Source organism: Syngnathoides biaculeatus, chromosome 3 (assembly GCF_019802595.1).
Source record: "Syngnathoides biaculeatus isolate LvHL_M chromosome 3, ASM1980259v1, whole genome shotgun sequence".
Taxonomy (NCBI): Eukaryota; Metazoa; Chordata; class Actinopteri; order Syngnathiformes; family Syngnathidae; genus Syngnathoides; species Syngnathoides biaculeatus.
This window is the reverse complement of record NC_084642.1, coordinates 18087205-18102318: the sequence shown is the minus strand read 5'-3', so window position 1 is coordinate 18102318 and position 15114 is coordinate 18087205. Positions and strand designations below refer to the sequence as shown.

At 41.1% G+C, this 15114-nt stretch overlaps 1 protein-coding gene and 1 pseudogene across 2 annotated transcripts in view; one reads left to right on the top strand and one right to left on the bottom strand.

Moving 5' to 3' along the window:
- Positions 1-15114, top strand: part of fto (FTO alpha-ketoglutarate dependent dioxygenase) — a 201923-nt gene that overhangs the window by 165795 nt on the left and 21014 nt on the right. The window lies entirely within an intron of this gene.
- Positions 14524-14642, bottom strand: LOC133498721 (5S ribosomal RNA; annotated as a pseudogene).

Here is a 15114-nt window from a genome sequence, read left to right as displayed (position 1 = left end):
TGACTGTACCGAGGCCAATATCGTGGACTCATTGGCTGGTTGTAACATCAATCATAGGTACAGTTGAAGCCAGAAGTTTACTTACACTTGTGGAAAAACACGTTTCAGTTTTTTGTCTCAGTGTATGAAGTCAAATCAGACTAAACCTCTCCTCTTTCAGGTGAGTCAGGATCACCAAAATTGTTTAATTTTATTCAACGCCACAACAATGAGAGAATTTCTTCGAGAATTTCAAATTTTGATTTGACTTGAGTAAGACAAAAAATGTTTTTGCACAGTGTATGTAAACTTCTGACTTCAACTGTATTCATGTCTATCATGGGTTAACCCACAAAGAAGTCACTCAAAACCTACTGTAATATTTAGTTATGAAGCAGCCATTTTAATTTTCTAGGGGTTATAATAATCATTTTCTACCAATTTCTGACAGATGGTTGTCAGTACATTTTTAATTTGATTATTGCTTGTGGCCAAAATACGGTAATAAAGTATTTCCATAATGGTAACATTTGGACGAAACGTCATGCGTGGGACAAACATGGTTGTGCACTCACGGATTCCATTCGAGCTTTGGGCCCATGAGATCCTGTTCATCACTGTTGTAATTTGTATGCTGTACTGTATTAATATTTACGTCTCCCACCATCCGCACCCTCACCCACCCCGGTCAAATATTGTCACCCAAGTTTCCCACGAGGAATTGGAACTGTGATTGTTCATCTGTGCCTTTTTTTGACCTGCTTTGGTGCGGACACTCCAGCATAGCGTGAGAGAGAACATAAAAGTGAGGCAAGCAGTGCAGTCGGGGCGCGTAGCAGACCAGTGGTTCCATCGATCTGAGAAGGTTCATTAGGTAAGTGCTGACATCACAGATTGATGTCTCTTTAAAGCAGTGCCTGCCCAGCAGCTGACAAGGAAAATCAGGACAATTGAGTCCCTTAGTGGCATTTCTGTCCAAGTATCCGTACGAGAATGTGTCTGTGTGCATATATATGTGTAACGTCAGCGAGCACATGTGTAGCAATAAAGGGAACGTGTGTAGCATGTGTAGCAGCATTTGGCACTCCTGATGTTTTTGTGCGGGTTATCATTTCCCCACGATCCCACACTTATTAGCCTCGTCTTTGTGTGGGAGCATTCATTCACCGGCAGTGTTCCTCGTTACGCACTCAGCCATGCGTCTAAGGAGCCTGTCAAACTGCTTCTGCTTCTGCTGTCCCGCCATTGATCCAACAAACACATCTGTCTGTCAATCAGGAAGTTAATAAATTAACTGCAAAATTTTTCATGCCCAGGGCAGGTTTTGATTTGGTAAATACATTTGTTGACTACCGGTAGTTGTCTTCTGACTGGAATGACACAGAAGCAGCAAAAGGCCGAAAGATACATGATCATTTGAAGAAACTCGCCTCATTCTAAATATATAACTTTTTGATACATTTGTCAAGGATTTCTAATAACATTATTGTCAGGTTACATATTTTGAGTGATTCTTCTTATTTTGATTTTTAAGGCATTTGCTGGAAAGAAAATATTGTCAAAACTGCAATATCATGAGATTTATGGAAAAGTTCATTTATTTCCATAATTCCATTCAAAAAGTTAAACTTTTATGGAGTATATATCCTGGGCCCACAATTTATAGTATTTCAATTAATTACTTGTTTATTTGTACATATAGTCATGTGGGCTTCCAGCTCATAAAACCCACAAAATCAAGAATTATAAAAAATGAATCCCCATGTACTTCTCTGTTTTTGTAGAGAGGAAAAAAAATAATTTGTGTCACATTAAATCAGTCAAAATGGCATACTTTCATAATGATATGTTCATTTTTGTTGGGAACCTCTTCACTTTAATCACTGTGCCGTGGTATTAGGGCAGTCAGCCTATTGTATTGCCTGGGAGTAATTTAAGACCAGATTTACTTGACCGTTGCTATCAGTTGTTCTTTGTTTGTGGGTCTAGTGCCCCTCATTTTTCTCTTGATAATACCCCATAGATTCTCATTGGGGTTTAGATCCGGCGAGTTGGCTGGTCACTCAAGGACTGTAATCGCATGTGCATCAAACTAGGTTTTGGTTCTTCAGGTGGTATAGGCAGGGGCCATGTCCTGCCAGACAACGAAATATGCATCTCCATACAGATCCCCAGCAGAAGGAATCATCAAGTCCTCTGAAATATTCTTGTTGACTGTTGCAAGTAAACTTGGATTTAAGGAAGCAGTTTACTAACACCTGTACTGGACATTGCACCTCAACTCATGACTGACTGTGAATATTTCACAATGTACCTCAAGAAGCTAGGGTTCTGTACTTTAACAGTCTTCCTCTAAACCCTTCGACCTTGATTCCTGAATGAGAGGCTGTGTTTACCTTCATCGGAAAAAAGAACCTCAGACCGCTGGCCAACAGTCCAGTTTGTTTTCAACTTGCCCCAATTGAGACGCTTCTTACATCGGCTCAGGTTAAAAAGTGCCTTAATCCGAGGAATCCGACAACTTTAGCCCATCTCCTGGACTTGTCTGAATGTGGTGAGTTTTGAAGCTTTGACCCCTGACTCATTCCACTCTTTCTGGATCCCTGTTAGATTCTTGAGTCTTCTCTGTTTGATGAGCTGATAAAATCTACGGCCTTCTCTGTTGCTGGTGCCACGATTTGTCCTTCCATTAGACTTTGGGATGAAGATGATGGGACACAGCATCTTTAGCTATGGACCCATCCTATGGAGGGTATCAATTATCTTATTTTTTCCACAAAACGGAAGCAATTTAATGTCACCTGGGGAAACCTGTGCAGATGCTTTGATTTTAGTGGATGATTAGTGTGTGGCACTCAGTTTGAAAACTTTATCGCCTGCTAAATTTAATTTCTTCATAGGATTACTTTTTTTGTTGAATTCCTAATTTCTTGGGTTTTATGAGTTGGAAGCCCAAATTGTGTAAAAATAACAAATACTTAAAGTTGCATACATTGTGGGCCCTGAATCTATTGTCTATGAAAGTTTAATTTTTAAGTTTTTGAGTGGAATTATGGAAATCAAAATTATCCATGATATTAAACATTATTTGGAAATGGTCTGTATATGGAATATAATGGAGAAAAATGTCAGACCACGAGAAAATATATTTAGAAATATTTGTCTTTTGTATAAGATGTCCTGTTAGAGTAATGTTGTAATAGAATGCCATTTATCATTATACTTCATGAAATCATATAGGAGTAAAGATGTAATATTCATAGAAAAACTTTTTTTAAAAAAAAACATTTTCTTCAGAGCATAAACTTATATAAATATCCAGATAAAAGCTCATCATAATGGCAAAACCTATAAAAGGAAGTCATAATATTATAATAATGAACAGTAAGAAATACAGCAACTCCTTATTATATAGCTTAACTGTCTTTGCCACTTGTCTCATTTCATCTAAAAAAATATGGAACATTTTCTTTTGCACCATATTTGTACAGGATATGAATCACTTTGTTATTAATCTTTGATAATCATTGAAAATTACTCAAACATATTGTGAAAGACTTGATGACGGACTCCATTTAGTTTTCATCAGCATATCCACAACCTACTGCCAAAACTGTTTCAGATTCATTTGTCATTGCATTAAACGAGTTTGTGCATGATCTTCCCAGTGTACTTGTTGATAGATTGGGGATGATGCTCGTGTCTGATGTGCTGCTGAAGATAAGATTAGGACACGGTCGTTGGTATTTGAGCTGCTCCACGTGCCTATCGATCAATGTGAGGGCAACGTTGGTGTTTGTGCAGATGGATTGGACAGACCTGTCTATCAAACACTGACACAAAGTAAATCTTCCTTATCAGTGCAGGCTTGAAATAGCAACACATTTGTAAATGATGGTCGTCGTCATCAAGATGTTTGAAATTGTTGGGTTTGAATATCGTCGTGGTTTGTCATCATTCAGACATGTTTTCTGCTGGAAATGAGCCAATGATGGAAGCGTATTTGTTGGTTGGTAGCGTGGTGCGTTACATAGCTGACTTGTTGTGTCACTGCGCTATTCACAATGACCCTGTGATGGACTGGCGACAGATCAAGGGTGTGGTTTTTCTGTAGTTTAGTCTTTCCATTGGTATCCCCAATGAATGGATCGATCTGGTCATTTGGTAGTGCAGTGTTTCACATAGCTGACTTTCATGCAGTTGGTGAATTTGAGTGTGAATATAATAATTCAGTGTCTCTATAATGTGACCTGTGCTTGACTGGTGACTAAGCCAGGGTGTAGTCTAGCTTTTGGCCACTCTAGGTGGGGATAGATTTATTGCGTCCCAAGACCCTGAATGGGATCAACAAGAGAGGCAGATGTGTATTGATCCATGGGTTTGTAAGTTTGGTTTGATAGATGATTGGATGATGGATGGATGGATGGATAGATGATTGGATGATGGATGGATGGATGGATGGATGGATGGATGGATGGATGGAGGGATGGATGGATGGATGGATGGATGGATAGCTGCGTAGGGATGACAGTTGGGGAGTGTGTAGCTTGATGTGTAGATATTTCTATGAATGGATGATTGCATTCGATGCATGAGTTGATGGAGTTTATCGACGAACATAATGATAGATAGATGGGAGCTTGGATGGACCAAGAGATGGCTGCATGGATGGATCGGTGGGTTCATAGGTGGGCATATTATGGTGGATCAGTGGTGGATGGGTCAGAGGATGGAATTATGATAGAATAGATGGATGGTTGATGACAGCCAGGTGGACAATTAGCAGACTGGGTTAGTTCTATGTGTGGATAATGGCTTGATGGGTATACGGATTGATTGTGTGGCGGGTTAGTGCTTAGATTATGGATGGATGGATGGATAAATATGGATAGATGGATCCATGTTCAGGATGGAATAAGACGCAGTTTTTTGTCTTGGATGTATCAATACCCAGCATGCTGCAGTTTCGCTCGTCAGTATAATGAATGTAGTTTTTAACAAAGTATTCCACTTCTTCTTGCAATGAGGAAAATGCAAAAGAAGTGTTTGGATTGGGCTCTAACCGACGGCATTGAAACCCTTGTGGGCCGCCTCCACCACCACAGGGCATATCCCCATTGGCTGCCTCTAGGAGATTAAAGAGAATAATTGCCATCTGATTGGTTGTTAAATTTTTCATGGAACCTTTGTTGTACAGGAGCATTTGTGTTATCAGCAGGCATAACGATGAGCTCCACAAGTTTGGCACTCTTAACTTTAAGAGATATACTGTACCTGCACTTGTACTTGAACAGCACCAAAGTGTTTAGGTCGGCAAAAAAGTTCAATCCACCCATTTTCAATGTCACTTGTCCTCATTTTGCCTTCAGCTGACTGTGTCACATTGGTTAGCATAATAATTGGTTGACAACAACTGTCCATTATTTTACATTTTATCTTTTTTATGTTTTATCATGATGAACAATTCATTCAATTCCTCTAAACTTCTTTAACAGCTTTGTCAGGTTTTTAAAATTTGTTTTCAGAGAAAAAAAAATACCTTCCCATAGGGAAAAAGTCTACCATTGAGCTCCAGTGGGAAGGTTTTGAACCTGTTTTTGCGCTGCACTATCATCGGTCAGTCTATGTTTGAAGGGTGTGGTTTGGAAAATGATCAGTTCTCTTCATCATTTTGATATTTAACAATACTTAAAGTTCTTAATTTAGGTCCTGAGAGAAATAAAAATTGGGCATTATTTTTTTTCCAACTACAAACAACTACACATTGGGAATTCATGTTCTTAAATGACCATAAAAGTCCATGATTGGGAGAGGACGCTCAATTTAGGGAGAGCAGCAGTTGACAGTGGCACATTCGCAGACGCTAATCTCTTGCTCTAAGTGACCTACCTCCTCTTCGCAGATGAATGTGTGTGTTTAGGTGTGTGTTTGTATTAAGGAGTGTGTTGTGACTGTTACGGCGCACGTCTCTTCCGCGGTTCCACTTCAGAGGTCCAGGAGTAGTGGGCTTCCCATGGCTGTCATCTTGAAGTGGGGGAGCAATCATTTTCTAGGACAACAGTCTCATCCTCATCGCTGCTTCCTGCCTGCTCGGATTAGTTCCTCTCTTAGACGGAATATTTGCATCCAAAATATATTCACCTTTTTTGTATTCACATTTTCCAGTTATTTGTACAGTGTAGCGGTGCCGTCACCTGGCAGCACAAGTCGAGTATTAAACACAAATATAAACATAGGACAATATTTTCTCGTTTTAGGTTTCCCAGACTCCCTCTGTTTGTGTGGGTTTTCTTGGGGTACTGCGGCTTTCTCTGACATTTCAAAAAGGTACATGAGTTTTTGTTGTGGATGTGTGTCCATGTATCTTCCACCACTTGTTTTTCCTTCTGGTGTCGGGAAACTAAAAAATGTGAAGCAACCCTATTTTAGTTTCTTGTGTTTGTTTTGATGTATGTAAACAACAAAAATAATTTGAAAAATGGAACACGAGCCTTCATCTGATTTTAGAATATATTTATTCAATTCAAACTGAAATAAACTACAACCGAAATTCCTTTCCTCAAGCCTTTTTTTTGTGTGGCTCTGCCTTGACCCAGAAGCCATTGTTCTTCTCGTGCAGTCATGCTGATGCATACTGCCCATGAAAGCTGCACAAAACAAGCATGAGGAAAAGAATCATATTTTATTTCCCAGGGGTTTCGAATGGATTACTGTCATTTCAGTTAATTTGAGTCCTGGAAATTGATTTGCTACATGAATAGAATGAATTAGAAGCTTGGTCACAAAAGGCGCAGCTATTTTTGATAGTTTTTTTTTTTTTCCTTTTTACTATATTGACTGTGATTATGAATTTACTGCTGTGTTTGGGTATGTTAGAGTACAGCGCTTACTGCCAAATTTAGGTTTCGTTGCTGCCATAGGAATATCAAGTACCTGTACTTTTTTTCCATGCCAAATTTTTTGCCATTTCTGTACTTTCCGACATTCTCCTTTTCCCTCCTCGTGGCGCTTAGCAGCATTTGATTCCAATTGTCAGCGAAGAGCAACCATTCTATTGTGGGGCGATTACGACAGGGCGTGTTACCCTCAGATCACCAAGCAATTAAAACTCTGTAAATAAGGCTACCCATGATGCCTCGTTCCAAACAATGGAGTCCCGCAGGAAGTTTTTTGTTTGAAGGCAAACTGACGAGGAGGAGAAGAGGCTTCTTGTTAATTAGCAGACGGTCCCTTAACCCAACACACAGGCCATCTTCCCCCCCCCCCCCCCCCCTGCACAATCACAGTGGCACACATTTTCGACACGAGATGAAGTTGTTTACTTTTGTGTAGTGACTCGCATTACGCCGCCGCCACTTTTGTGTACGCCAAAGATAATGCGGGGCACTAATTGTGCCAGCTACTGCATGTCAGCACTGGAGAGAGAAGCGAGGATCACAGAATGCGAGTGACATGTTTACGAGACCGGAACGCAAACAACATGTGTGAGTGTGTCAAGAGTTTTCATTGGACAATGAAATCGAGTTACAGTTTACACAGCGCTGATTGCGATGTTGGCCTGGGACGTTTTGGGGCAAAGCGCAGCACCAGGAATGTAGTCGTTTTAATCTAACTCCTGGCTCCTTGCGCACAGGTCATTGTACGAAAATGGTGGCTTTCTTGTCCCTGCATTTTTCACCAGGAATAACGCACAAAAGTGTAGGACAATCGTAAAGTGTTATTATTATGTAACTACAAATAAGCACATTTTCTTCAACTATAGCTTGAAGAGAATAGCCACTGACATGAATTTAACATGCCCCTTCTGTAAGGAGTCATGGTTTAGTGAAGTATTTGAAATTCATGCTTTATAAAATGCTCCCGTTTTAATGATCATAACACTAAGTTAAATTTCCTAAAAATAACACTTTAAACAGGAAATATAAAACAAGTTGCTGTTCCTTTTCATGTAAAAGAAAATATCTTTTTGGAGCTAAAGTTCATTTGAGGCACATCCACTTTGAAAAGCACATGGTAAGTCGGTACGTTCTTAACGTGGTTAGCAAGTCTGTCTCATATTGTACAGGTTCTGGGTTCAAATTTAAGCAAAGGGCCACCCATGTGCCGTTTCAATGTTCTCCCTGTGTTCCGGGGGGTTTCTGTATGTACTGCGGCTTCCTCCCACATTCTAAAACATGATAGTTGATAGTTTTATTGAAGACACTAACGTGTCCATAGGTGTAAGTAGGAATGGCTATTTCTCAATTTGTGCCCTGCGATTGGAAAAGCAGTCGAATGGTAATCCTTCTGCTCACTCATTGGCGTTGGGAAGAGGCTCTAGTCCACCCACGACCCGAATGAGAGAGCGCTATCGAAAATGGACGAATGGAAATAATATGGATCCATTGCTTCACAGCGAAAGAGAGAATTATTAAAAACCAACCTAAGTTACAAATATGTCACCTTGGATAACGTGGTGTTCATTCATAGAGACGTTGCTTTTTCGATCACATTAATTCTTAGTGACTCAAAAAGTGATGCAAGAGGCACTTACTGCCTCACCCACTTAAAAAAAAAAGTTTCTTGTTCTTCGTCAAAACAAAAGGGCTCTTTGTAGTTCCATGGCAATACATGTGGAACATGTCTTGTACTCGGTGTCAGGATGTGCAGATACCATTTCCGCACTCGCCCCCGCCTCGCTTCATAAATTACTCAATATCGCAGTTTGGGCAGGTTGCTGCAAAGGAAGGGGCGTCTTAGAAGGAGGGACCATCGGAGGGATTCGGCAACCACCGCCATGCCAGCTTCCCTCCGAGAGCCCCACCGGGGGCTATATGCCTTACCAAGATCCTGTTTACAGGCAGCCAAAGAAGCTGCCAGCCAGTCATTTCCATAATGCCGCCTGCGGACCTCCGTGGGATAAACCAGTTCCTCTCAGCCGGAGATGAACCACGATGCTGATTTCACTCTGCACTTTGTTCTTGTTAACTTCCCATAACGGATTCATGGCTTATTTCCCTCTCAGTGTGCGTACAAGTGGCAGCACTTTTGTACCTAGTGATTCGCACATCCGCCTCACATATATGATGATCTGGGTTTGAATCTCCACTCTGGTCCTCCTCTTTGCAGCTTTTTTTTTCCTACCTATACCAGGCATCTGTATTGGGATGATATTTATTTCTAGGTGTCGGGTATTCACAAAGGCCCCCGATACAAGCTACTAATACATAAGGTAAAAAAAAATTATATATATTGTTGTGATTAGACACGTCAGCAAATCATCATGATCTTAGAAAGAAAGAAAGGTACTTGTTTACGGTTATTCATCAGTGTTTTAATTTAAATTCTATGCATCAAAAGTACTATTGGTGTCGGTACATGGAATCTTTTAGTACTTACTTGGATAATCGTACTGGTACCTGTCTGAAGTGGTATAGAACATCCCATTTACCTCTAAATTGAGAGGTCCCAAGGGAAGCTGGATCTAGACTCTGGCCTTCCTGTGTGCAGTTTGGAAAATCATGCACATTATATTTAAATTGTTCATAGGTTTGAATGTAAAAGGTCGCTTGAAGATGGCACCATCCCCACCACCCCAGCTCAAGTCAAGTAGTACTTTTTGCATGCTCTCAATCGCTCCTTGGAGGCCTACATATGTGTGATCCATTTCTGTGTGTGTATTGCGCAACACGAAAGGCGTGGAAGTTGGACTTCCCTAAAGTTAAAGCAAAACACATTTATATAGTTTGTTGATGGTTACTGAAATTATAATGAAATAAAAATATATATTATCTCTACTCACAAACTCTTTTTAAGGATTCAGAGCATTAGAATGTGCAACAAAGCTAACTGCCGGTCCATTTTCTGCCGTAAACCGCACTTGGTAGACTACAAATGGGTAGTCTTATGGACAAAAATATTTTGTGCTACACTGACCTTAAAGGTCAAACACAATCAATTGCAGGTCGCAGATTTGGATTCCATTAAAAGTATTTTTTCACATTGGAAACCACAGAAACAAAATAACCCATGGTGTGACTGTGCTCATTTTCCTATGCCACTCTGTTGTTGGTTGACAACCAAAAGTGTTGCCCAAAGTCAGCTTCAGCACACACGTGAAGACGATGAAGAAAAGATATAAAAACTAAATAAATATCCACATGGATTTATGGTTAGCCCACATCATTATTTATCATCAGGACATTTTGCAGAATTATATTCTGAAATACTGTATGCTTTCATTTTGCCTTGTGCCATTGAACTGATTCTTGACCAGCACTTGAACCATTCTTCTTTTTCTTCCACCTCCTGTTCTCTTGTTTTCTGTCATGCGTTTGCACAGATTTCCTTCTGCTTGAGCCGCTTGTGTACTTGCCATGTACTTGCTTGTGTCTGTACATCAGCGAGCATCTGCTCTCTCAACACGGTCCCCACGGCCTCAAATGTCAGCGCAGGCAGCTGCCAGACAAGTGCACACGGTGCAGTGGGCTTGTGTTTTGCCGCCTCCTCCACTTCTTGTCATGTGATGTTCTCTGGGATTGAAAGAGAGGGGGCAGAATGTTTTTGGACTTTTTAGTGTCCTCACTCAATGCCGGCAGTTTTGGGGTAAGTTCTCCTAGTCGGAGTTGTCTCTTGTGGTCTCCTCCCCCGTTCTTGTGTGAAAGACCACAACCACGAGGGGAGTCTTGTCCATACTTGGATGCATGTGCTCTCAGGCGTCAAGGGACACTCAGAGTGTACACGATTTGCTTTTATGGAGCTCCAAACACCTCAGTGTAACATTTGAGACCATCCTTTGTTTAGGCGTCATCCTATGTGTGGATGCACACCATCTATGTAGGCTCATCCATGCAGAACAGATGCAGAGTGAGGAGACAGGCAGAAAGGTCCCACATGGACCCCTGAGCCCCCTCAGGAGCTGCTCGAGGGGCAACGTGCCCAGGCGGGGTCCCCTCCAGCTCCCCCTCTAGCACACTCCACTCACCTGTCAGACACCGCTATTGATTTGTCCACTGCATAAAAAGCGCAAGTTAGCAGCTCGGCTTAGTATTGGCCTTTTTCACCTTTAGTGTGCAGCCTGTCTTTGACCCCCAATCCCTCCAACAAAAAAAAAATGAAAAAATGAAAAAGGAATCACTCAGGAACCATTAGGGGGCACTGTGAGGCTCTCAAGGACACGAGAACCGGCTCTGCCGTCTCCACCTGGGGCTACATAAAGGATTGCAACCCTGCAAACTTGCAAAGTCAGGTACTTAAGGTGTCAATCTGAACTCTACTTTAAAGGAAACGTAATGTCACAATTTAAAACAGTTCCCAGGTGTGTTAATAACATGTCAGTGACATGCTTTCACCAAACTAATAATATAGAATCATAGTTCACGTTACACACCTTGCTTGAATCAGCCTGTTTTTTTGTGTTTTTTTTTTTTCTCACGCAAGTGAGCCGGCCCTCATCAAACCTCACATACTGCTGCTGGGCCAATGATGATTCTGCCTTTCAGTGACTTGACTACTTGGGGCAGCTTCATCTCGCTACCAAGTGTATGCTGTGAGCGGCTGCTTGCTTCTACTTGCGGAAACAGAGCCCAGAGTGTCAGGAAAAAACATTTTAATTGGAAAATCCAGCAGTTCATATGCTGCACGAGATGAATGTTGGGCAAGGACACATGAACAAACTCAAAAACTTCCACCTCATTGAAAAACTCTTCTCCAGTTTATCAGAAACTAATGCTGTTGACTAACACTAATCTGTGCATCCAACAAGATGTCAATTCAGCTCTTCTTTGCATTGGCTTTAAATGGCTTAAAAAAAAAAACTAAATGAAGGTTTTGGAGTGGCCTAGCCAAAGTCTGGATTTGAATCCGATTAAAAGGCAGTGGCACCACCTTAAAACAGCTGCTCATGCTCAAAAGCCCTCCGTTTTTGCTAAAATCACATTCTTCAAGGAAGAGTGGCCCAAAATATCTATATCACATCACAAATATCACAGAGATGTGACAATGCCAGTTTTAGAAACTGCTTGATTTCAGCTATTGCCGCGAGGTCAATATTTTTACAGACAGTGCTGGGTAACAATAAATAGTTTAAAATATATTTTTTTACCTTAATAAATGCAATCACCATTTAAAACAGCATTTGAAGTTCACTTGTGTTAGTATTTGTCTATTTACATTTGTTTGATGAATTTAAACAAAGTGGTGAAACTATGCCAAACTATAATTTGATAACCGGGACAATATATTTTCATGGCACTGTATATAGTGTATGTTCTCTCTCTCTCTCTCTCTCTCTCTCTCTCTCTCTCTCTCTCTCTCTCTCTCCTCTCTCTCTCTCTCTCTCTAAATCAGGGGTCAGGAACCTATGGCATGCAAGCCACACCTGGCACTTTTGGTGGTTGCATATGGCTCCCAGAGCCCTCATAACGACATACTGAATACAGCAGTGCTCAGTGTGTCCATCAGAATTACATTTTAAAATATTTACCGTTTATGGCTCTCTCAGCCTAAAAGGTTCCCGACCCCTGCTCTAAATTAAGACCTGGTTCCAATGTTCGAAACCCACATTTCTCTTCTAAAGGGTCATGTTACGTGGGGATACGTGCAGTCAAAGTTCATCTAATCAGAAATTATCAGCACTGCCCCAAATTCCTTAATCTTTGGAAACACTAAATTTAGCCAGTTTCCCACTGAACGTGTAATCCAAAGGCCCCTATTTCTGTAGAGTTCCGTGGGTAGCCAAGTGTGTACCTCCCACATACACACACATGCCGAGACAACTCTGAGACAATTGTGAACGTGCTTAACATTCTACGAGTCAGCAGCATCTCCATACTGGATCGTTAAACACTCGTCTTCAAAAGGGCCTCTGGCAGATGATACACACAAACACAAATCACAAATGAACGGCCAAGTTGAGCGGTATTGCAGGTGCCAGATGAGATGAGCGCAACTACGCCGCTCAACTTGTTTCGTAACTATATGCGCGTTACCCTGAGGAGATAATTGGCACAATGGTGACATTCATGAGAAAGAAGTTTTGGTGGTGATGTAAAGGAACGTTGTTGTAACATGTCTTGTATTTTAATTAAAACAACCGCCTAACAGTTGTCAGCAGCGTTTCATGTTTCACAAAAACGAGAACAGGTGTGACGTTGAAACAATGAAGGGGAAAACCTCAAATATGCGTGTGCATGTGTATGTGTGGGTTTGTATATCTTTAAGACAGAAGATTACATACACTGTACAAAAACATACATCACATTTTTTGCCTGTCAGAAGTCAAATCAGACTAAAATTCTCCTGTTTCAGGTCAGCCAGGATTGACAAAATTATTAAATGTTGTTAAATACAACAGTAATTAGAGAATTTCTTCAAGAATGTTATATTATTTTCTTCTAGGTCAAAAGTTCACAAACACAAATAGAAAATGGGGAAGCCCACATGATGAGGTCATGGCTATGGAAGCTCCTGATAGGTTAACTGACAACAAGTGAGTTAATTGACGGCACACCTGGGGCTGTATTCAAGGCCACACCTCAAACAATTTGCTTCCTTTTTGAAGTCATGGGAAAATTAAAAGAAATCAACCATAAATCATGGAAAAAATCATGGTGCTCCACATCCTTGGGTAGCTTTTCCAGATGCTTGAAGGTGGCAAATTCATCTGGGAATCTCACAGGTCAGGAAGGAATCACGATCTGTGTCCTGGAGATGAACGTGTTTTGGTCTGAAATGTGTGAATAAACCCCTGAACCAAACTTGAGTCTTGTGAAGAAGCTGGTAAGAAAGTGTCATTATTTACAGTGAAACAAGCCCTGCACTGACATGGGCTGAAAGGCCACTCAACGAAAATCAAGCCATTACCAACGTTACATCTCGAGGAAAAAGGGGGAAGGTTGTAGACCTGAGAACACCGTACCAAGTGTGAAGCATGGCAGCATCATATTGTTGGGCTGTTTTGCTCCAACAGGAACTGGAGCTCTTCAGAAAATAGATCCCTCATGATGAAAGAACATTACATGGAGATAAATCTCAAGACATCAGACAGGAATTTAAAACATGGGCGCAAATGGCTTTTCCAAATGGACAATGACTAAGCATACTGCCAAAATGGTTAAAAAGTGGCTTTCGGATAACAAAGTCAATGTCTTGGAGTGGCCATCACAAAGCAGTGCTCTTAATCCCATCAAAAATGTGGGCAGATGTGAAAAGGCTTGTGCGAGCAAGGCAGCTGACAAACCTGACTCAATTACATCAGTTCTGTTCAGAGGAATGGGCCAGAATTCCACCAGAGTACTGTCAGAAGCTTCTGGAAGCTTACCCAAAACATTTGACCCAAGTCATACAGTTCAAAGGAAATGCTCCTCGATACTAGGAAAATGTCTGGAAACTTTTGACCTTGAAGAAAATGACATGAAATTCTCTCTCATTATTCTGGCATTTAAATTCTTCTTTTCCTTTCGGCTTGTCCGGTTAGGGATCGCCACAGCATGTAATCTTAGATGCACGCTTTTACGCCGGATGCCCTTCCTGACGCAACCCCTCTGCATTTTAGCCGGGGAGAGCAGCTTACAGCACCTGGTATTGCCAGGCGGTCTGCCATCCAAGTACTAACCAGGGCCAAACCCGCTTAGCTTCCGAGAGCTGACAGGATCGGGCGTTATCAAGGTAGCATGGCCATAAACTATTCTGGCATTTAACAAAATCAAATGATTTTGGTGATCCTTACTGACCTTAAACAGGAGAGGTTTAGTCTGATTTGATTTCAGACAGTGAGACAACAAATGAAATATTTTTTGCAGTGTATATAAACTTCTGACTTCAATGTATGTGTGTGTGCGTGTTTGCGTGTGTGTGTGTATGCACATGTGCTTTTCAAGGTCCTACAAAGCAGTGTATGCTGTGGAATAACATAAACGTCACGATGTTTGCTGGAATAGTCGCTCTGTCTTTCACAGCACTGGTTTCAACAGCAATGTGAAGGATCTTGAGTTACATCCGCAGCTTCAAAGAAAATTATATTGCTATTGCACTGTTAAATGTATAAGATGCACTGCACTCAAACGCACCATCGTCAAAACGCACTGCAAGTTAGCTTTATAATGAGTGGTTCTGCTTAAAGGACATGCTATGTAAAGGCATGAGGACAGGAACTGA